Source organism: Dasypus novemcinctus, chromosome 13 (genome assembly GCF_030445035.2).
Source record: "Dasypus novemcinctus isolate mDasNov1 chromosome 13, mDasNov1.1.hap2, whole genome shotgun sequence".
Lineage (NCBI taxonomy): Eukaryota > Metazoa > Chordata > Mammalia > Cingulata > Dasypodidae > Dasypus > Dasypus novemcinctus.
Window position 1 is genome coordinate 61,898,610 of NC_080685.1, and position 15,873 is coordinate 61,914,482.

The 15,873-nt window shown below is 44.0% G+C and overlaps 1 protein-coding gene across 1 annotated transcript in view; it reads left to right on the forward strand.

Annotated features, from left to right (window-relative positions):
• The window catches only part of CACNA1E (calcium voltage-gated channel subunit alpha1 E), a 439,591-nt gene that overhangs the window by 93,595 nt on the left and 330,123 nt on the right, over nucleotides 1-15,873 (forward strand). The window lies entirely within an intron of this gene.

Genomic DNA, 15,873 nt, shown 5'->3' on the forward strand with positions numbered 1-15,873 from the left:
AAGTTCCACTGAAAGTGGAGTGAGTGTCTGTCAGGGGAGGCGATTTCTAATGCCACAGCCCCAAACAGTTCAAAGTTGGAGTTCTTTTCTCAGCCAAGGAAGAACAGCTTGTCAGAGCCATCCTTTCCTTGGCCTTAGGTTGGGTACTCCCGCAGCTTAATATTTGACCCAGCTGAGTGTTTTCCCAGCACCCAGGATACAGGTATATCCTCTGGACCTGAATTCATCAGCTGAGAGCCAGAGGTGGGCAGACAATCTGTCATCCCCTAGTGCCAAAGGAACTGTCCTCCACAAAGAGCTCTTGGGGGCATCCACAAAATTAGCAATATCAGGGTGAATGGGACAGAAAGGAGCTTCTTTGCAGGTTCAATCAAGTGCATCAAACGCAGGCTGCTGATTAGGCATCTCATTGTCTTGTTCTTCACTAAGAATTGGACCTCTGGTAAGACCTTTAGGACTTAGGGGTGGTGGATGGTGAGGGTTTGGTTAGTAGGTGGCAAGCCAGTGGTGTGGTATTAAATATGGGGTTATGCTTGGAGACGCAGGATTTTGATGCTTGTGGAGGGAGATATCTTGAGAGTATGCACCTGCAAGGGAGGCCCCTCCCCTTCTCCCTCAGTCCTCCCCTTCCCGCCCCACCCTCCAGGTGTACAGTACGGAGACAGCTGGAGCTGTGTGGTGTCTCTAGTATCAGCCAGGCTTGCGGCTCGCTTCCCCCAGGGCCTGGACAGCTCCGTAACCCCCTTCCCCCCAGTCTCTGGCCTCGCCCTCCTTCCTCTCTAGTTTCCTGCTTCAGCAGCACCGGGATTGGCTGGCGCGTGGTGCTTCCAGGCAGCACCCCTCATTAGAATCGGAGGAGCATCTCTAAGCAGATATTCTTTCTCCTGCTGCTTGCATCCTCCCACAATCACCCCTGTCTGGGCTTCTCCCACTCTCCCCCTCCCTGCACACCTCTCTCCCGCATTCCCGCAGAGTGATCCCTAGGCCACACAGTGCCTGAGTTGAACGAGTCCAGGGTGGGGACTTGAAGGGAGGGTCCGGGCCCCGCAGTCACGCCTGCCGGTGCTGCACAAAGCAACACAACCCATTGTGTTCTGTGCTGCGGCTGCAAACCCTCCTCTAGGCAGGTCTCTACCGATTTTACCAGAGTTCGCGCTCCCCCCCCCACCCCCGCGCTTTCTACAATTCTACAAATTCCTCCCTCCCCTGCCTTCCCCCCACACATCAGGTGCTGCCATGCTGTTCCCCCCTCTCAGGGTGTGTTTACTCAGGCGCCCACCCTGCGGTAGAGAAAGCCCCCAGTCGCCCCGCGGGGGCCACGTGTGCCAGCAGCCATTCGCTAGCCCCTGGGACCGCGCCGGCGAAAGCCGGGGCCGCGGGGATCCCGACCAGCCGGGTTCAGCGCCTCGGCGCTTCCGGCGGCGGGGCCCAGTCTCCCGGGCTGGGAAACGAGGCACGCTTCCCACACCACGCGGTCGCCTCCCTTCACGTTTTCTCTTCCGCTGTGAAGACTCCGCCTTTCCATCAGGCTTTGCGAGTGCTAGGTGCGCCTGTGGGTCTCACCCCTCCCTTTGCTTGTCTTGGGGCAAAATGCATCAAAGAGCCAAAGGGGAGACTCCAGAGAGTTGATTTCAGAAACGTGCCTTGGCCATGAGCCCCGTCCCCATGATTTCTTCCACGCCGAGAGTTGGAAGTTTCCCAGAGGTTCTACAGTATGCAGGCTGTTGTAACAATATTCGGAAAACATCTGCTAAGATAGTCCCAGTTGGAAAATTAAAAATACACCATGTTTCTCTCTCTCTGGCTTTACGATATAATTGACTAATAATTCCCTCTGGTGGACCACGTGGAAACACTTCGTTTCTGCATGTTCTGCAATACTGTATCTAAATTCCTTATCTCACCTTCCTTTCGTTTCTGTTTAACCAGCTTTCCAAAATATCTTGCTTTTTCTTATTGGGAGTCAGTAAGAGTAGTGGTTACCAGTAAGGCTTTGGAGCTAGACTGCCTGGTTCAAATCCCAGGTCCTTCACCTATAAGCCCTGCCACCTTGTAAAGTTACTTAATTTTAATTGCTCTGTGCCTCAGTTTCCTTAGCTTCAAAATGAGGATAATAATGAGTTACTGAGAGAATTGAATGAATTAATATATGTGAAGTGCCTAATTATTAAGTAAATACTAGTTAATGTTACTAATGGACTGCTTCAGAAATTTTAGTATCCTAAAGGAAGGAGCCTTATTTCAAGATGAAATCTTCTAGATTCTTGTCTTTCAGAGAGAGCAAGCAGCAACATCCATGTCACTTGGGAGCTTGTTAAAAATGCAGAAACCTGGGCCCCACTTCAGACCTAATGAATCAGAATCTGCATAGTAACAAGGTCCCAGGTAATTTGTATGCACATTAAAGTTTGGGAAGTACTGCTTAAGAATTTCTCTTCTTTGTAAGTGCCACAAAAGGAAGGTTGTCCAGAAAACATGTCAATTCCTGCTTGCATACTGATATAGTTAGTGCACATGCAACGTGCTTGAGGATTTTGGTTATTTGTGCACAAAGCCTTTTGAGACACACTTTTATTGACTTCAGAAAGTCTCTGGACTAGGACGATATTGTGCATTTTTGTGTGTTGTGTTAGTGGTCTTTTAGTGTTGCATATTACTGGTCTTAGATTGGCCTGGAAACAAATAAATAAATAGAAAAGGAATGATTTACTTTAGGCTCATAGGACCCTCTGACTTGGGGAGTGACCTTATCCAGTTGTCATAGGGGAGGTCTAGTTATTCAAGGAAGAAATGCCTGAGAGAATCCGAATTTGGCATGAAAGATGGTGGCAAACACGCTGAATGTGTTTCCTTTTCTTTGGAAGCTACATCTGCATAGGGAGATAATTTAATTTTTTTATAGCACTCTCGTATGCAGTGGATGCCATAACCTTTTTGAAAATGCTAATCTGATTTAAAATGTGATACTGTATTTTATATGATTCCTCCTTTTCATTTCTTGCTCATCTAATATATCTAACAAAAAGGTTCTCTTCTTCTTGGGCAGTTATTCCACGTTCTCTATGCCACATGTTTACCAGCTTTTATTCTTCTGTGCCTAGTGCCCCTTACCCTGTGGACTTACAGGATCTCCCTTGTGGTTTGTGAGCTGCCCCACACTTGTTTGAACTTTTCCAGGTCAGGAGGTGAAGGGAAGAAATACTGTGTCTGAGTTGAAAGCTTTGCGCCACAGATGGGCAGTATGAGAGTTTTCCCCACCCACTTGGATGGGTCATCTCAACAGGGAAGCACATGTTTCATGTGGAGATGAACATGATTTAGAGTAGAAAGATGAAATGTGTTTGCAGGCACTGAGATGGCCAATCTTATTATAAGGAACTTGTGGATATTCGCCCATGATTTTTTGTAGAGAATTTCATTGTCACCCCAAAGTACTCTGATTGTGGGTCAGAGATTATGTGCTTTATGATGGTGATTTTCCCATGGTAAATTATCTATTTATTTTGGAAGATTTTTGGTCAGTATTACTGAAATCTTTAGTTCCCAAATCTCCCATTTTGGCGTATACTTTTCTCCTGTTTTGGTTGCCTATAAATATACAGCACTTTGCAGAATAGTAAACTGTAGCCCTGGTAAGAATTTCAGGTTTGATGCAAGTGAGTCACCAGCCAGGGTGTCTTGATTAGGGCAGAGGGTGCCTGCAAAGAAGGACGCGGTCTGTAATTATATCCAGTGATCAGGTGATGCAGAAAGGCTTCCCATCTTGTGTCTACCCAGGAACTGATGCAGGGAGTGGAAGCAGATAGCGCGTGTAGCTGGCATGGAGGCTGCAGGATAAAGGTCTTCATTTTCCTGGGCTTCCGGCACAATCTCTGAATTGTCTGTCAGCTTTGCCCTTGAAATGAGGTATAGGTAATGTTTTCTCCGGGAATCAGGCAGTGACTAGTTGTGGGGACCAGTTGTGATTGGGATACAGCTTGGAGTCAAGGAGTTTTGACAGAAATGAAATGACTTGAGGATGGAGACAAAAATGTCTTGGATGTGATAGTTTTGTCTGTTGGTTTGCATGTCATTATCTCTCCACTTCCCTTCACTTGCTTTCCCTGCAGTAGGTGCAGTGCACATTATGAATTAAAGGGGGGGGTTGAAAATAATGAGAACAGGGCTTTTTTTTTTTTTCCTTCGGCAAGATCTAGACTTTGGGATTATTAGCTTCATCTGAAATTGCTTATCTCTTTTTAGCTTGCTGTACTCAAACTCTGCTGCTTTTTCCTCCTTTTTATAGGAACATCTGGCTTCTTTCAACCTTCATATTCTTAGTTAAAATAAAACTTGAGTCAAAATTTGCTAAGCCCTCAGAACTCCTGCAAACCCTTTGACTCCATGCATTTAATCACATCAGTAGCCCCCCACATCAGCTGTGTGTCTGCCTGGGAGGCTGCAGCTCACCAAAGCTGGGCAGTGCCATACCAGCACTCTGCTGATATGTTTATCACTGATCACAAAGACATGAAAAGAGGGAACCTGAATGTGACTGTGATTAATCCCCTATTATTTGATGGGAGAGAGGCACCGGGCCTTTTCTTCACTTTCTCTGTCTGCCAGAGTTCTCTGCCCCTCTTTTCATCTTTCTATATTTCTCCCTCTCATTTTTAGGTCCAGCCTTTGTGAATAATTCATTATATGTGGGTTTTTCTTGGGATTTTCAGAAAAAGAAGGCTGTTTGTCTTCCTTTTACATATGAGCAGGGCCTTTTCCAGAGGCCACCTTCAGAATCAACTTTTTCTCCAAGCCCTCTGTTGCCTGCTGTGGATTGTGACACGTGAAAATGGAAGCAGGGTGGGGAGGGGAACGACACGGGAATTTCTCTTTTCACATGATTTTTCTGGTTTTTATAATGACTGCCTCTGGCCCTGCCCTATTACATTTGGATGCCTCATAAATTTGCAGCTACTCCCCACTTCTAGTCCAAGACCTTGATTAACTGCAGGGTATATATATGCCCAAGTACTTGTCACTCTGAATTCTCTCATCATCTTGGGTCTTCATACTGATAAAATGCTCTGCCTCTAAGCGAGAAGCTGCCTCTGTAACTGTTTCTTCTCAAATAAATTCCAGTGTGAATTCTTGTAGGGAATCATGGCTGGAGTGGGGGTGGGGGCTTGTAGGCAGGGAATAATCTCATCGTTTGTAGGGAGGTGCTGAAATTAGTGTATGGCTCCCCCCCACACACACACACCATGTGGCTTCTAAAGTTGTCTCTTTCAAAGAGGGATAAAAATGTCAGTGACTCGTATCAATGTTTCTCTTCCCAAGCATTCTAAACCTCCACAGAAAGGACTCATGCGTGGGCTCACATGTCGTGTTTCCAGCATCACTCTTAATTAAGGACAGAAAGTACAGCACAAAGTTTTTAGGTTCCTCCAAACCAGTGGTCTCTTGAATGTTAAACCTATTTAAGGGAGATGTCAGTGTATTTTTGCTCACTGAGTACTCCAAGTGTGCTTACTTATTTTCGCATTCCCTGTGTCTTTGGTCAGTCTTATTTATAAATTCCGCTGAGCCCCTGAGCCCCTGTCTCTGGAGAGGAAGGAACAACTAGAAGGCATGTCCTCAAGAGGGGAAAATGGGCTCGATTAAGGAGGATAGCATCGAATAACTTTAAAAGTGGCCAGTTTCCCAACACTCACCCCCCTCTCCTGCACCTCTGGCAGAGCAGTGGGGAGTTGTTTGGAGCTTCTTTTCTTACTGTCTTTTTGAGCTCCAAATTTGTAGGACTAAACAGTTATACTCTTAGCCCTATTGCAGATTTTTTGGGAAGGCCTGAAACAGGCCTATTTTTAAAGTGGTCGTGCTTCCCCGAAGCAGGTCGACAGGCTTGGGGGTGGAAGCCCTCACCAGGCCTGGGCCCCAGGCTCCTGAGGCCCAGCCCCGTGAGGCCTTCTGGAGAGCCCTGTGCCCAGTGCAGTCCTTTGGCCTGTGGGTGGTTGATTGCAGATGACAGATAATCTAGAATCACCATCCCATCTCTGCATAATTTTGAGGCTACGTTTTTTTGTTTCCCATCTGAGTCCCCATCTCTGGAGAATTTGGAAAACCTGTTTCAGATATACGCCTTAGTGTGCTCATGTTATTAAAACACAGTGCTTTTATCTTCCGTGTAGACTTTCTTCCTCCTCTTTAGGGGAGGGACAGAGGGGATCTAGCTGGATGGTAGTAAGTTAGGGAGGAAAAGAAGAAATGCTCTTCTTTTCTGTGGCCAGCTGTGCCCAGGGGCTGGTTGGTGATGAGAGTCTGGTTTCCTTCCTACTGCTGAGATGCAGGACACCATGAGTGGCCTCCGGACCCAGCAAAGCAGCTCTGAAACCCCACGTGAAGGAGGAAAATTAGTCTCACAAGTATTTCCAACCCTTTACCTTAACTGAAAATTTTTGAACTTTCTGTGCCTCTTTCTCAATTTCCACACCATTGTCTCATGGGGCTGGTCAAAGTCAAAAAGCATGAAATGGATTTTCGACTGTCTACTCACTAATGTCCTGACAATTTCCAGCTGTGTGCCCTTGGGAACTATTTTGTTACTGTTCTGCCAGCTATGTTTCCGTTCAGCAGGTGATTTCCATAGGCATGAAGGCTAATTCCTCATTTAGTCTCTTGGGGTTGAAAGTGTGCATTTACACTCTCCCTGATGCATCAACACCAGTGGCTCTCAGACTTCAGCATGGTACAGAGTCATGTGAGGGGCTTGTGGAAATACAGATTGCTGGTCCCACACCCACAGTGTTTGATCCAACAGATCTGAAGTAGGACCTGAGAATTTGCATTTGTCACAGGTTCCCAGGGCATGCTGATACTGCTGGCCTGGGAATGGTACTTGGAGAACCTCTGCCCTACAGTGTGTTGCTAGTTGTCTGACGAGGCCTCTAGATGAGGCCAGTCTCAGCGATTGCTGGGGAGACTTCCGTCCTCAAGCCCTTTTTCCTATACCAACCCGAAGCCCTGCTTTTAACAAAAGCTTATTCTTTGGGTTTAGGTAGTGAGGCTGTGGGGCTTCCCTGTCAAATGCATATGATCTTGGGAGTGGGAATATATTAAGCTAATATATGACAGTATTAACTTAGAGTTAGTCCTATTCTTTCTAGCCTTACAGCTAATAATAGGCTCTTTGGAGAATGGGCGTAGGACATACTCCATTTAAGTCCAGCATTTAGAGTGCTGGCACATGGTGAGCATTCAGTAAATATTTGTTGAGTGATTTAATTAATCAGTTACTATTGATTTAACAGCAAACATCAGTGAAGTGCCTATTACGTACCAAGTATAACACTGAGCAGGGCAAGATGTCGCCCTGTTGGATACAGGTTGGGTGGGCTTGCCTTGCTAGGAGGGCACCAGATGGCTGGGAGAGGATTGAAGGGTCTTTGCATGGGAAATGGGAGGTTGTAAAAGACAAGCTTTACTTACTTCGTAATTTCCTGAAGATTGGTCCAGTTACACAACACAGGCTTGCCCACTATGAAAAAAAGTACAGAATATCTGTTGTTATCTGGCATTTTGTTATATAGAACTCTATTAATTGGCACCTAGAGCACAATGACAATTGAGGTTTGTAACAATGGCCCGTAGGCACCACGAAATGCTGTAATGCTTTCTGAACATTGCCAATGAAGCATTCATTGTATTACATTATATTACATTACAGTATGTTCAACTTAGTTTGAATGGTATGTGCACTTTATTGTATTCTGTTTTGCAAATTATCAGCTATATTGATTATATCAGGTAACTATCACATTTTTAATTACTTCCCCAGCTACACCAGCTAATGGGAATCACTGAATTGTTCTAGAAATCAGTCCTCATTTCTAGAGATATGGTAGGACCTGGAGGTGAATCTTGGTACAATTGTCATATCATCAGGTGGTATTAGAACAAAGGCATTATTATTTTTTTAAATGGATTTATAGCTCAGCAGGCTTTAGGCTGGGCAAGTTCCTCAGCTGGTAAGCCGGTATTACATCTAAATGGGCGTGCTTGTTTCTGCAGGCTAATGTTGAAAATGAATTACCAAGATTTCTAAGAGGGCTTTCAGTAAGCATCTCAGCAAGAGGTTATCAGACAACACCATCTCCAACTTTCTCTGAATTGTCTAACTTTTGTGCTTGGGCTTGTTTCTATGTTATCATATATTCTCATCTTCCTTCTTGATCAGGGTCATGGGATGTTTAACTCAAAAACTGCTCAATTGTAGGGTGATAGTCTTTAGATGCTTCAGGATCAGTGGCAATCTAGATGACTCTTTGTGGAGTCATCTAGACTCTCATGGACTTGTTAGATCCCTTTAATATGGTATTTATTTGGTTATATTGGAATCACAAATTCTCTTGAAATCTGGTCAGTACTGTGGACCTCTCTTCCCCAGAAAATACACATACAATTTTGCATTCAAAAAAAATTTTGCATGCAATTTCAGGGAGTCCATAGATGGCAATTTTAAAGCACCTAGTATATTAGAAACTTCCCACTTACTGGGATGTTGGGATGCTGGGCTATCAGAATAGTGATTCTCATAAATCAAATCTTTTATGTACAAGTGTGACAAGATTTCTGTGTGAAGGAGATACACAGATATGTTTGGGCTAGTGCATCAGCAAGAGGGCTATGACAGAGAGAGAAGAAACATTTTAACCAAAGACCATTAACTCAATATAGGAACTTTTTCTATATCACCTTGATAAATGGTCATCAAGTTAGCACTTCCAGTGACAGGTGTGCTTCTATTAAGAAAAAACTTAAGGAATGGGAAGATGAAATATTTCTCATAGATTCCAGCTATTTTTCCTATTTCTATTCTGCAAAGCAATACGGAACAAATCTACTTCTTATCCATTTAATGGTTTTTTGACATAGCACAGCATTGTTGGATAGAACTTTCTGTGATGATGCCTGTGTTTTTCATCTGTGCTGTCCAGTACAGTAGCCACCAGCCACATGTGGCTCTTGAGCACTTGATAAGTGGCCAGTGAAGCTGAGTTTTAATTTGTTTAACTTTAATTAATTTAAATTGAAATAGCCACACGTGGCTAGTCTACAGTACAATAGAGCACAGGTAGAAAGGATACATAATGAGTCAGAAAACCTGAGTTACTGTTTGGGTTCTGTCATTTACTGGCTTGGTTTCCTTAGTTTGGTATGGGCTTCTCATGATCTGCTCTGCATCCCCAACTAACCTCAACCACCAAAAACACCTTTTCTCGGCTCTTGCCACAGCATTGCTAATCTCTGAAGGCACCCTCCTCTTCCAGGCCTTCGTACCTTTTGCTCGCTCTGTCTGAAATGTCTTCTCTCTCCCCTCTGCCCTCCTGGCTCTAAGATTTTGTTCCCAGGCCATTTCCTCTGTGAAGCCTTCCTTGATTTCTTTCGACAGAGTAAAGGCATCTCCTTCCTCTGGGCTCCCATATCGTCCCTCATTTATTTGTTATAACATTTACCACTTAATTCTAGTATAGGTTTAAATTATAAACCTATACTCCTGTTAGGGGAGGGGCCATTATCTATTAGTTGTTTGTTTGTTTGTTTTTAATTTTTTCTGTGGTACTGGGGCTGGGGATTGAATCCAGGGTCTCATATATGGTGAGCCGGTGCTCAACCATTGAGACCTATTGGCTCCCCTGAGATTGCTATTTTCATTTGTTTTGCTTGTTGTTTGTTTTTGTTGTTTGTTTTTTTTAGGAGGCACTGGGGACCAAACCCAGGACTTCCCATGTAGGAAGCAGATGCTCAACAGCTCGAGCCATATCCACTCCCTCTATTAGTTTTTGAATTAACAGAAGGTAGGACAGTGCGCATCTGCATTGCCACTCAATATAACTTCATTAGGTTTTTTTTTTTTTGGTAAGAAGTTGCATTTTATTTCTGACTTGAACTGAGGTTATAGTCAGCTAAAAGCTCTGGAACTTTTAAACATGAATTGATGACAATGTTAGTTTTCCCTCATTATGTTCTCATTCAATTTAATTTTTGAATTTAAATTCAGGACTCTGTGTCTATTTCCAGTACTTCCACCTCCTTGTATTAGGTCTGACAGTCCATACTGTAGAGCCTTTTTTTTGAGCAGGGAAACTTTCATTGAGTACCAAAACGTCAGCCTCTCTACATTTAAACAAAAGAAGAATCCAATGAGATAAGTGTTATCCACATTTTAAATGTGGGGAAATGGAAGCAAAAGAAGGTAAGTTGCTTGCTCAGGGTCACTTGAACCCAGGTGGGGACCCACTCTAAAGTTACAATGATTTCCCTCAAACTTTGATTCTGGGCTCTGCTGTTTAAAGAATGAGCACCCCTCCTCCGCCAGCGCTACATCATCTGCAGAATTGATAAGCAAGTGCTTTGTGTTTTCATTTAAGTAATTGATAAAATATCACTAGAATCGGGAACCTCCTTTCTGCTTATCATTAGTGCGTTAGCCAGTGCTCATCGACTGTTCAGCTTTTCTCAGATCCTCTGAACTCTGCTTTAGCCAGATGACGTTTCTCTATTTTGTGTGCAACAATATTGTGCAAGATAATCCTTGTCACCTGCTTTGCTGAAATCAATATACATTTTTAGGACTATTTAATGTCTATTTTAGGCTAGATGTAGTGTTTTGCTTTCTTTAAAGTCTGCTTTTGGTATCATTTCCAGAGGTTCACTTAGACTGTATTTTATTTCTTCAGTAGACAATAGATGCAGCGAACCCTAGGATCTCAAGAGTTGAAGAGATATTAGACGTTCTCCTGTCTGATCAATGCCCAGCTGATAAAAGCTTTGCCTTAGAGTTCAGGAAGGGCTTACCAGGTTCTGCGTGCAGGCATTAGAGTGGCATGGTTGAAAACATGGCTCCTGGGTCCAAATTTCAATGCCACCTCTGCCACTTCCTTACTGAGTGCCTTCAGTAAGCAACTTAAACTTTCTATGCCTCAGATCCCCCAAACATAAAATGGAAATAGTAATTTACCTATAGGGTATATCTATAGGATTGTCATGAAGAGTAGATGAGACAATACAGTAAAATGCATAGAGCATTGCCTGGCGCTTAGTAAGCAGGGAGTAAATCTTAATTGTTACTATATGGTTAATTCTGTATTAATCAATATTAAACTTCTGCAGCTAAGTGTTTTCTTTCTAAGAATTCCATCTTTCTCCTAACTCTTACCAGGTTTCTAATCTGAGCACTGCCAGATAATGTTTATGTGACCTTGCCTTGGTGTATTGACTTCTCTGAGCCTCAAAGTCTTCAGGTATGAGGTGGAGCTCAAATCTCCCTGCTTTGCCTACCTTGGAAAGCTGATGTGCAGCTAGCAGAAGCCAATATGCATGAAAGCCCTTTGTAAACATGCTGGGTATTAATACTAGTGTTAAGGTCAGTAAAGTTAATAAATAACTAAATTTAGTGAGTATGTACTATTTGCCAGATCATTGTGCTCAGTGCTTCCCATGGAATATTGCCTTTATTCCCCATGCCAATCCAGTGGAGACAGGTACTGTTTTCGACAGTGAGCAGGGGTGGGGATCAAGATGTAGAGAGGTTAATTAATTTTCCCAAGCTCATGTAGCAAGTGAGTGATAGAGGCCTGGATCCAGAGCCTGTGTTTGTAAACCACTGTGGCTAGGTGGTTCTTTCATGAGTTTGGGTTTTGTGTTTTTTTGGTCAAAATTATTGTTTAAATTTTAAAAATAAAATTTAAAATATCTACATCAAAACCTGTCTTTCTTCATATGTTTCTAATGCCAGTTTTACACCTCTGCTGTCCCAAAGGACACATTCAGATTCACATCTTCAGGAGCAATAATAATGCAGACTTTTCCCAGCAAGTTTACGTAACTTGGTAAAGGCAGATCCGATATTCAGAACCATCAACAGCCTGAAACAACAGTCATTTTGTTTTTATTTGCACAAAAATGATAGCCCAAATTTTTGCCTTGACCTGGTTGGTGGCAAGTGGAAGGATTATTTCTGGAGTACCAGCTTGAGCTCCGGGCGTTGCTTTTTTTTTAGGGGTTGCCAGCCTTCTAGCTAACTACTCTTTGCTGCTCAGGTTTCTCGGGTATTTCAGGTCTCTCTTTTTGTTCTGTCAAAGAAGGGAGTCACGATTGGACTCCATGAACTGTGGAGGAAGCTTCTGAAGGAGTTGGAGGGAAGCTGGAGGAGCCGTTGGAAGTTTGCCTAATGCGCTTGTTGAAGGTCACCTGACCCTGGGACACTTGAGAACATTTTACCTACTGGAACTGGATACGGGTGTGGGTTGGACCAGAGAATGAGGATGTGCTACTTGGCTTCAAGAAACCAGGCAAAAGGCTCAAAAGAAATTAGGGAGTGGGCCTAAAAAGAAAAGAAAGGAACTGCTTCTCCTTTCTGCTAACTTTGGATTTTTATTTGCATAGAAATTTGTATTTGTGAAATAACAGGGCCATATGGAGGCACAGCGATGCATGTGTTCTGGTCTGTTGATCTGAGGAGAGCAGTTGAAGGGTGTGGGCTTGTCTGGAGGTGGGGTGGGTGGGTGGATGTGGTAATGTGAGGAGGGGGCAGGTCTAGGGAATGGGGGCCTATGTAAATTCAGAGGATCTGGGCATTTTGGCAAGGTCATTGCTCCCTTTGCTTATAGAGTTAAGTATTATGTTTATTTTTGCATCCCCCTCCCACGGCACCCCCCACCCCCCAAAGTTCTGTGGATAAGGATCTCTGGGAAGTCTCTTTTCCCAGTGAAGATTAGAGAGTGGCAAATACCCACCCCTGAACTACAGGCTCAGAAAGCCAGAACTCATTTCTGCCACAAACATCAGTGGACAGACTCCAAAGAACAAAGCAAAGAAATAGATTCTAGGAAATGAGAACTGCCCAGCAGCCTTCCACTCTTTCACTGAGAAAGAGGCTGGGTTCAGGACAATCCCTGCACTATCATGGGATTTGTCAGCTCTTTTTCTCTTACCGTCCTTAAGTTTATATCATATAATTTTACTGACCTTCTATAAGGACCATGATTCAGGACTGGAGAGCCTTTCATTCCTCAGTTCACATCCTTTGAGGTCGGTGGAGGAAACAAACATCAACGAATGTCTCCTATTTGACAGGCACTACACAGGGTGCTTTAGACACATATATCACTTAATCCACCCGGTGTGAAGTGAGATTGCTGTTCTCATTTTGCAGATGATGAGCCCAAGGTCAAGGTCAGTGTGGTCTGACCGACTCCATTGACTACTCTCTTTCCATTGTATCATGCTGCTGCAAGTCAGACCAGAACGCTGGCAGGTACTCTTCCCTGACAGCATCTTTTTAATGAAGCTATGAACTGCTTGCCTGTATCTGCAGCACCCATGGGTTATGAGGCCAAATCCATGAGGGAGTGCAGAATCCATGGATGGGTGAAGAGCAAGGATCTCTCACCCAACATCATAAAATGGATCTGAGACACCTTGCCCTGTGTCATTGGAATGTGAGCTTGGGTTGGACTCCCAGCTCTTTGTTATTTCATCTTCCCTTCATCAAAAGCTCCACAGCCACCGTTCCCTCATCCTCTGTTGAGGGCCATTGACTTGAAAATGCCAGTTTCCCATTCAATATTAGTATGTAAAGTCCGCTTTCTTTTCTCCAGTCCTTGAAGAAGCCTACCCTTGGCCCTCTCTTTTCTGGGGAACCCTTAATGTGTGGGTTCCAGTGTAGAGGAGACAGCTTTTGAACTTTCTGAATGCTTCTGCCATTGTAGCTTTTTAAGGAAGATGGTAAGGGGAGGCTGGAGAAGAGTTTCTCGTATCTAAATAGAGAGGCTAGAAGGGAGTTACAGTGAGCTTATAGAAAGCAAACATATCTTACTCCCCACCCTCCACCAGCCACCAATACTAGGACCCAGCTAACTCATGGAGAAGTTTCTAGCCAATCCAGCTTGTGGACCTCCTACCTCTTAATCTCGAAAATTTAGAAATATTTCAGAAACTTTCAAGATGTTCCAAATTATGCCACGATTTCCGTTTTTGTGGGATTCTTGTTTCCTGGGTAGTTATCTCACCTGATTGAAGAGAACATCAGCTTTTATGGCCTCCTGCATCTAAAGCTGTGCTCTTTTCCCTGGGTGCACATTAGAATCAGCCTGGGAAATTTGAAAAGCCTGATGCCCGGACTGCCCTAGACAAATTAAATCAGCATCTCTGGAGATAGGGCCAGGTATCCTTAATTTTTAAAAGCTTCCCAGGTGATTACTGTGCAGCCAAGGCAAAGATCCACTAATCTTTTAGAGTGAGAGGTGAACCGTTTACCTGAGTTGTTTCTGTTTCTTGTGAGTGTATTTTATCATGTGTATTGGCTGATTTCTCTCTGTTCTCCTATAGGTTACAGTGAACTAGCAGGAGTTCCCCAGGTATCCCAGAAATCACCCTGAGAGAATGGGGCGATTATTTCTTATGTTTCACTGCACCTGCAAAGCCATTCACCTGTGGATGCTTTTGGCCTAGCCAGCTGCACAGGTACCAACCTGCTGTTATAAGACTTCCTGAGGCCAGGACTAACTCTTTAGGGCAATTGAGGCCAAGGGACACAGTGAGTAATGTGATCTAGGAGGCCCTTCCTTTCTACCTGTGTAGTTAACCCTTTGTGCCGATGTGGGTTAATCCAGATTTACTCCCATCAAATACCGGGATCACCTCCTCAGCCTCCTTGACAGTTACCTGGAGACGTGGAGCTTACAGTCAGTAGTGTGCTGGAACTGGCTCATCCTGGCTCTTGAGTATCTGTTGTGTGCATGTCATCTCCACTCCTTGTTCAGTGAGGTCAGGCTGGTAGCTTGAAATTGGCAGTAGAGAATATTTACCCCTCAGAAACTGGCAAATGCTACAAATCAGGGCTTTCTCTCCTTGGAGAACTGATTGTTAAATTCTCATTCGCATAACACGGGGCTTACCACTTGACAAAATAGTCCTTTTACTTGTTTGATGGTGGAAGTTCTATATATCGCCCACCCCCTCCCCCTAGTCAGCCTTTGGGTGGGTGCTCCACCTCTTGATCTTAGTTTTACCTTCCAGAGTGATTTAGAAAACACCTGAGTCCCCTATCCCAAGCTAACCCTTCGGGTATTTGAAAACAGCTGTGTTGTTTCTCACGCGTCTTCTCTTTCCCAAGCTCAGTATACTTAGTTCCTTCAACATTTTCTCATGTGGTTTGCAGGCTCAGTAGGTGTCTTTGAACACTGGGGTACAGTTGCAGGTTTTTCAAAGGAAAACAAAAATTCTACCAGAGATGCTCTCTGGATTCTTTCATAAAAGCCTTTTCATTTTCTTTGTACTTTCAGAGTACTTTCTGGTGCCCCATGAAGCAATTGTTGATAGAAAGCCGTCTGTAGTCTTGGGTGTGGTGGCTGATTGCAGCCCACAGTCTTCTTTCCCTGATGTGCAGGTGCTGCCAGAACTCTTGATGGGCTCAGATTCGTCAGAGTGTCATCAAAACACACATTATTCTGGTTTCTGAAACAGGTAATTTTCCCACCGCTGTTTTGTTTCCTTTCAAAGGCTTTTGATAGTCCCCTTTTCTTTCTTCCTTTTTCTGTAGCATTCAATCATTTGTCTCCTGATCACCAAAACTGTGTGTCGAATGACCGCATTTTGAGTCCAGGATCCAGTCAGACATGTAACAGGTAGATTTGTTAAGACTTATCCAGGTGCATGTAAATGAAAGGGGCCCATGCAACAGAGGAAGGAGGAAAGCCCAAGCTGTCTTAATTTCTCAGAACCACCACTCCCCATCTTTTTAGAATTTGGGGTTCAGATGAATCTGGAACCAACGTTAGTACCGGTTAACCAAAGTAGCAGAAATGGGAACTTCCTTTCAGTCATTTCAGATAGAGC